Source organism: Bactrocera latifrons, unplaced genomic scaffold (assembly GCF_001853355.1).
Source record: "Bactrocera latifrons isolate USDA-ARS-PBARC rearing strain unplaced genomic scaffold, ASM185335v1 scaffold_382, whole genome shotgun sequence".
Taxonomy (NCBI): domain Eukaryota; kingdom Metazoa; phylum Arthropoda; class Insecta; order Diptera; family Tephritidae; genus Bactrocera; species Bactrocera latifrons.
Genome location: NW_017537026.1, coordinates 63,972 through 72,204, shown reverse-complemented (window position 1 = coordinate 72,204; position 8,233 = coordinate 63,972).

Genomic DNA, 8,233 nt, shown 5'->3' with positions numbered 1-8,233 from the left:
GGATGTTCTTAGGCTACCCAGAGGATACTTGGTCAAGGACCGGAAGTCGTGAGCTGCTTGAGTCATATGTAAAAGAATCGTTTCTGGCCACTCCCACGTGAATGGCGATCAGAAAACTTTCCTCACTTGCGTGAACTTCTACACATGACTCCATCCTCCAATGGCTCCAACATGGCTCTGTTGTACCAATCATATGAACTGTTGAAGAAATCAAGTAAATACAAAAAATGGACAAATGTACCAATAATTCTATCTGCCACTGCAGGACCAATCACAGTGTTCAATCAATTCAAATAAAGCCAAAATTATGTTTTTTTTTAATATTTTTATTATGTATTTAGGTTTTTTCATACAGAGCTGTCAATTAATGATTAATAATCGAATTAAAATTGGCAACCCTATGATTATTAAATTAATAAGAAATAATTATTTAACTTGGCAGCACTGATATATGCAAAAACAATTGATGCACCACTGCTCTTTATTCCATTTGTCCGTAATTAAACAAGTCACTACATCTATTGGTGAGTATAAATATTTATGTTATGTTGATATATATTTATTTATTTACCTTTAATATGTATACAGATGAAGATGAAATCTTTGATATTTTTACTACCGCAATATGCGAAAATATATCCAATATGTCTGCAGAACCAACACCAATTCCAGATAAAAAGAGAAAGCGTTTTCAAGTTACAACGGCATGGTCCTCGGAAGATGTGTTTAATTTATTAGAAATAATAGAAAAATATCCTTGTCTGTGGGAATATTCATCATCAGACTATAAAAACCGACAGAAGAGAGAGAATGCATGGATAGAAGTTGCAGCGTACTGTTATGGCCGTAGCGTTGATGAGTACAAAGCCAAGTGGGCGAATGTGAAAACAGCGTACAATAATACAAAAAACAAATTACAGGCAAAGTCTGGTTAGAGTGCGTCAAGTACACAACCTCATTGGCAATTTTGGACTGCAATGCAGTTTTATCATAACCACGACAAAGGAAAAATGATTTCATCTGTTTCAAATATAAGACCTGATAGTGAAAGTTTACCAAACACGCATTTTCAACCCATCAATATGCAATCCAACGCATCAACATCATCGCCAGCTGATGCAGCAACCAATTCGCTAGAAAATATTTTAAAACGCGCAACAGATTTGTTGTATGCAGAAAAAGAGGACAAGTGGTATTCCTTCGGCATGTACATAGCGTCGCAAATGCGTGAAATGAATGCAAAAAATGAGAAAGCAGCAAAAAAACTTTAAATTAATATTATGAAGTGCACTATAGATGCGCTTTCAGATTTAAATAATGATTGATATTTCATTGACTTGTTTTTTCTTCTATATCATTATCTTTATTTAACATAAACATCTATATTGAAATGGTATTTCTCCAGTGGCTGTCATAAAATATTGTTCGAACTCCTCACGAATTTCTTTGGCTTCATTGGTTATGTATGTCGTTGGACGTTCCTCTGCTCCTTGTTGGCAATTTTGAGCACCTTGCTCATGAACTGAATTGTCTTGTTGGTCATTCCTATCTGTAGTTAAACCTTCCATATAACTGGCATTTTTTTTTTTAATTAAAAAATTATGCAAGGCACAGCAGGCCAGTATTATTTGGGTCGTTTTATGCTCATTCAGTTATCATAATGTCATAATGCCAAATGCATTTTCGACAACGCACCTTTCACGTGACAATCGGTAATTGAATATGCGTTGACCGGCAGTTAAATTTTTACCGGGGTGTGGTTTTAAAATGTGCTTTTGCATGCGGAATGCATCATCCACCACTAACAAGTATGGACAATTACGGTCACGATTTAGCAATGGTTGTGGTAAAGGCAATCTCAGTGTGTTATTGTCCAAAGCTTTCTGAAATGTGGATTTTCCAAAAACGCCACCGTCCGAAACTCTGCCATTGCATTCGACATCAATATATATAAATCGGTAGTCCGCATCCGCAATGCCCTTAAGTACAATACTATTAGTACTTCCAGATCGCGGCGGAGCCTTCATCACAATATATTTCCCGTCAACTGCGCCTATACAATGGGGAAAGTTCCATTTATCACTAAATTTTTGGGCAATGTCAATCCACATCTGTTCGTTGTTTAGAACCTTGCAAATGTGTAATGTGATATCAATTTATATTTTTGATGTGATTATGTATAGCTACCTCTAAATATTCATTTTTCAAAGCTTTGTAAATTGCATCGCAAACCTCCGGCACAAATATAGATATGGTATTCGGCGCAATGCGAAAGTCAACAGATAAACTTTTGAAGCTGTTTCCAGAGGTAAGGAAGCGAAGTGTAACCGCCAAACGTTCATTGGCTGGTATTGCTTTGCGCATATTGGTGTCACTTTTTTATGTTTGGAGAGACTAATTCAAGAATTTAATTAAAAGTGGCTTCGTTCATGCGAAGATAATTTTTAAACAAATATTTTTGATTGTTCATTTCACGAAACTCGCGCAGTACTTCTCCTCTGAAGCCAATCCAGCACCCAAACACTTCGCTTCTTCAATGTTGGCTTTTCTTTTATTTGTTTCTTTTTATTAATTATTTGTACACAAATACACGTAATTGCCACTATTTTCTATTTTCTTGATGAAGTAATCATTATATTTAAAAATTATAAAATTACGTTCAAATACTCGTATATGTAATTATGTATTCAAAGCTTATCAGCTATCTACTTTATTTAAGGTGACAAGCCCAACCATGTGACAGGGTTGCACAAATATCTGGTATATTATTGAAGTGTACAAATCAGTACAGAAAAATTCTGGCTCAAGTACGCCAATCGTGTGAACACTGAAAATTGTATCGGTACACAAAATTTTGTCAAAAATCGGTACATTTGACCAATCGTGTGATCTCAGCTAAACACATCAACAAGGATACCGAGACAATAGTTGCAATGACGAACGGTAAGTGCAAAATCATTGTGCCCGTATGTGTGTTTGTGTGTTTGTATAATACTAAACATTTCAAAAAAATTCCACTAAATCCCAAATGGTCATAAACTGTGCGATATTTGAAAATATAAAACGAAGTATTAAAACAGAAATAAAATTGATATCACCTACACGGATATACATAAGTATAACTTTTTTCAATTCCGATTTTAAACCCTCTCTCCTTAAAATCTGCCTGTGACACAGCACACAATATCTCAACAAAAAAAATATATAGTATATAGTATAGAGTATAACTTATGAGAACTATATGCATAGATACATATTAACACATATCAGTACACACATTTCCATATTGGCAATTATCCGGCAATACCTCTTTTTCTTTGGCAAACAAGAACAAGCAGGATTGCGTACAAAAAGCGAATTGATCTCTCTAACGAGCTTAAGATGAAAAACATAATCATAAAATCATACAAACAATTTGTGCATACTAATGTAAAAAGCGAATTAATCTCTGCAACGAGCTCTCAATTGCACAAAGAATAAGTGAACATATACGTACATATGTACAGTGGGGAGCATTAGTGAGTACATAGATGATATTTTTGTACTTAATAATCCATAACAAGAGTAATAATAAAGATAACAACAACATTTTTGTTTTTATTTGTTTGGTGCTTAGTAGACTTCAATTTTATTTATATTACAACAACAGAAAATATCAAAGTCCAATAACAAATTAATAAAAACCAAAACAACCTGCATGTACTCAATTTTGCACCCACTATCATTTCGGCAATGCATTAAATATTTACCGTTTTTTTTTCCTAAATAGAGTGTTTAATGTATAGTAAATTCTAATCTATGATAATGTTGCAGTGAGCAAAAATTTCAGGTGATTGAGTGGCCGGTCAATTGTGAAACGACGATTAGGCACATACGAAAGGGCACCTACAAGTCTTGGCAAGCTTCGGGAGCGTGTTGCCAAGGAGTGGCTGGATATAGCGGATGAAATAATTCAGAACATGGTGAAAAGTATTCCAAAGCGCATGAAAAGCGTAATTAAAGACAAAGGCTTTTGCACAAAATATTGATTTCGCTAATTATATTCATATTTTAAAATGGTGCAAAATTGAGTACATGCAGGTTGTTTTGGTTTTTATTAATTTGTTATTGGACTTTGATATTTTCTGTTGTTGTAATATAAATAAAATTGAAGTCTACTAAGCACCACACAAATAAAAACAAAATTGTTGTTGTTGCTATCTTTATTATTACTCTTTTTATGCATTATTAAGTACAAAAATATCATCCATGTACTCACTAATGCTCACCACTGTATATACAAGTCCGAGTATCAGGGTGTACCTAAATGCAAAATATTCAGACATCAAATATATTAATATATAAAAAAAAAAACGGTTTAATAGTAATAGTTAACAATTCAAAATATTGTGATAACATTGCAAATAAATAAAAAACGATACTAATTCAAAATACGTTTCTATATACTCTAAAAAAAAATCAATTTAAAAGAGTATTCATTTTATTATATTTTATCGCTTCTATTAGAATACCATAAATCCGTTTACACTGAAAAATCTTTAGCAGTATTTTAATATAAAAATATACAATATGACAAAAATGGTAAATCATCGGCTTACGGAAAGCGCTTGGACCAATATGAAAACACGAAAGCTATGATCTCCGATCAATTAAAGCCACAAAGTAGAGATGCCACAAATATACAGTCAGATAGTTATGAAGAATGGCCGTCCTTCCGGATCCGGGTCATGTTTACAGTCGTTTACATAAACCATCGTCAATTATCACATGCGCAAAAATTGTATCACCTCAGATACATAACTAAAGTTCAAACAGGCATAATAGTAGTAAAAGAGTTCGCTCTTAATGGCGATAATTTTAATTTGGCTTGGGAAGCTCTAAAAGCTAGATGGAAGAATACTGGTCGATAAACAAGTAACGACACTAATAAAGTTGCCAAAAATTAAAAAAGAAACAAGTGTAGAATTTATAAAACTAGAATCCACTGTTTCAAATTGTTTGTCGGTGCTATCGACACTAAATATTCCCACAGACAGCTGTAATGCCATTCTGGTAAACATTTGCACCGCCACTTTACTAGAAAAGTCGTTACTTCTATAGGAGCAATCGCTCTCATCACGGAAAAAGTGTCCAACGTGGCAACAAATGAAAGATTTCTCACCACTCAATATGAAATTGCGGAAAAGTTAGAAGAAAAACTAATCAAAGCTAAAAACATTTAACCATACCGAAATAGAAGCTTCAATAGACTCCAAGTTACAAAACGAATCCTTCACATCTGAAGAAAGAAAGCACACGTCATGCGAACGGTGCACAAGAGAGAAAAATTTTCGAGAAGTTTAAAAAACTAAATATTAACGAAAGGAACAACTTTGTCAGATCAAAAAGACTCTTTACAAACTGCTTGTCCACATAATCTTAAAAACTGCAAAAGCAAATTCAATTGCTTACCATACCAACTCAAGTTGAGAAAAATCAAATCAATACCCTAATTCAAAATTAAGTAAATTTCATGAGATAGGTAAATTTCCACGAATATTAAATAAACTCTGGAGGATCAAATAATGGCCGGTACGTCGTACGACTGCCACTAGAGACACAATACTCCACAAATTGATATAAAAAACAAAGTCAGAGTTACCCCTGACAGTCCATATATTAAAAGTACGTACAACTTTTCGGCCCCGCAGGATGGCTTTCGCCAATAATGAAAACAAAAAACCAATTCTAAACAAATCCTACAGCGGAGCGGGGCTACTACTTGCCAAATTATTGCATACACACTTAGATATTATTAATATAATAAAATTGTCTACATTTATATAAGCGCTCCTCACATTGGCGATTAATGGGAATCAGTTATACAAAGTATTAACTAATTATGAAGAATTTCTACTCTATGAATACGTTCTCCATTCACGGCCCTTCTCTCGCAAGATCCTTCTAATTTCATAGTCCTAATTTCGGGGCTAAGGAGTACCCATTCTGACCATATCTGAGTCAGGCATGTAGTTACTATCCTTCATAAGCCAAGAATAATTTTATGCAAACAATTGCCGATCATACAGGAAAGACAACTAATAAACAATAGTTATACCAAACTGTTAAAATAAGAAATTCTAAAAAACCGCTAATAAAATTAATAAAACCGAACAACTTTTTTGGTATAATACAATAAGTCGTCAAAGCACGCAAAATCAATTATTATCTCAAGCACCAATATATACACAAAATACAATTTTTTATTAATCGCTTCTTACAGCTAATATTATATTCTGCGCCAACTCCAAAAACAGTAAGCCGAATTGCATGTTGCTGGTTTACATACAAAACTAGGTCAAATATTCGCCTAGGCGCCCAGGATGAGTTGGGCATCACCCCCCTCTACTCGGTAAAAGTGGGGCATCCTAATAACACAGCTCAGTTCACCACAGCTGATGGTACTACAACATAACTCACCTCATCAATTCACCAACCCACTAAACAAAAAGGAGGGACAACGGGATAGCAAATTATTGCCGGTTATATTGAAACGACTAAAAAAATATGTATTTTTGGTCAAGTTTGGTTGGTATTCTTTATTGTCAATTGTTCTGCTAAAACTAAATTACAATTTAAATTATCAATTATTTATAACTTAAAAATTACTTATGCTAGCACTATTGATTTATTTATTTGTGTCTCGTTATTCCGCGTGTGCCGGATGTTGATTTGTTAAATGCTCGACAATTGAAGCATGTTCTCGAATAACGTTGTTAGCGACAGATTTAGAAATGTTCAGGAAATGAAATAAACGTTTGAAGCTTAAAGTTTTACCTATTTTGGGTTTATTTTTTATTTTTCTATTTAGAATGAATAAATTGAAATAAAAAATTAATAAAGTAGTTAAACTAATAAAAAAAACGAAATTAAACTCTTTAAATGGAAAAACGTTTTATATCCAAAATTAAATTAAATGGATGGATGGCTTTTGAAACGTTTTTCCGTCAGTGTATTTGGAAAGTAAAGGTTTCAAAACCAAAAAAAATTTCAGTAATATAAACAAACAAACAAAGAAGGTTATAAACAAAACGAAAAATCTTTTATTTCAAATAAATTTAAACGATATTTCCGTAAAATGTAATTCACAAGAGATATGTAGTAAATAGTATAGAGTATCAATATATGTATTGGATTATCTTTCATAGCAACTGTTTATAAAACTGTGCATAGTTTTCTGGTAAATACGACGCCATTGCCAGAAGGTCCTTCTTCTTTTCATCACTTACTTTTATTGGATCATTCCTGAGCATTGGCAAATCATGATTCGCATAATTTCTGGTTTTTTTGAGCGCAAATTATAAGAAGTCCATGTTTCTGCTATATTATGCTGCTTACGCATTCTAAGTATGTTTGGATCGTCTCTAGAAATTTGTATCCACTTTGCAGCATATTTTGCACATAGGATTTCTATATAAATTTTTGACTAGCATCTCGAAGTTTTTAAATTCATATAGAGCCATTTGATAAATCTGGAATGGATTCGAAGGAATTGCAAAATGAATCATATGACACACAGCTGCTGGTGTATAAAGTTGAGCTTTTTTTTTTTCTTTTTTTCGATCCGATTCCAGAATACTGAATTTTGATGTAATGTGTTTCCTAATTTATGAAGCTATTTCAGCAGCTCCTCTTTTAGCAATCATTTCGTGCCATGTGTACATATCGACCGTATTTTCTGAGATATTATAGACAGCAACATTATAATTGGAATACTGTCGCTGATAAAATACATCATAATGTGGGAGATTCGGTGTGAAAATCACTTGCTGCATATTGACACATATGACTACGGTATTTTGTGAATTTTTGCCAGCGTTGGAATCATCTCGAAGTTGCGCATATGCTTTATCTGCTTGCTCGTGATGAGCTGTCGCCAATTTTTGAATATTTTCAAATCGTTCCGTTTTTTCAGCGGCAATCATATCAATAAAATACTTGTCACAAACCTTGCAGGTATCAATTCTTTTGAAACCAAATCGTAGTTTGTGTTCCGAATGAAAAATGTGCTTATATGTGTTGTTCGAAATTTGGGTATCCGGGTATTTAACTTTGTATAACTCGTACATTGTTTTAATATTTAAATTGGGGTTAAGACAATTTTTTCGAGATGTTGAATGACCATAGTGACTTTCTTGGCTGGGAAAGCTTACTATGTGTTAATCAACGCTAAGTTTTTCCTGTTCTATGATTT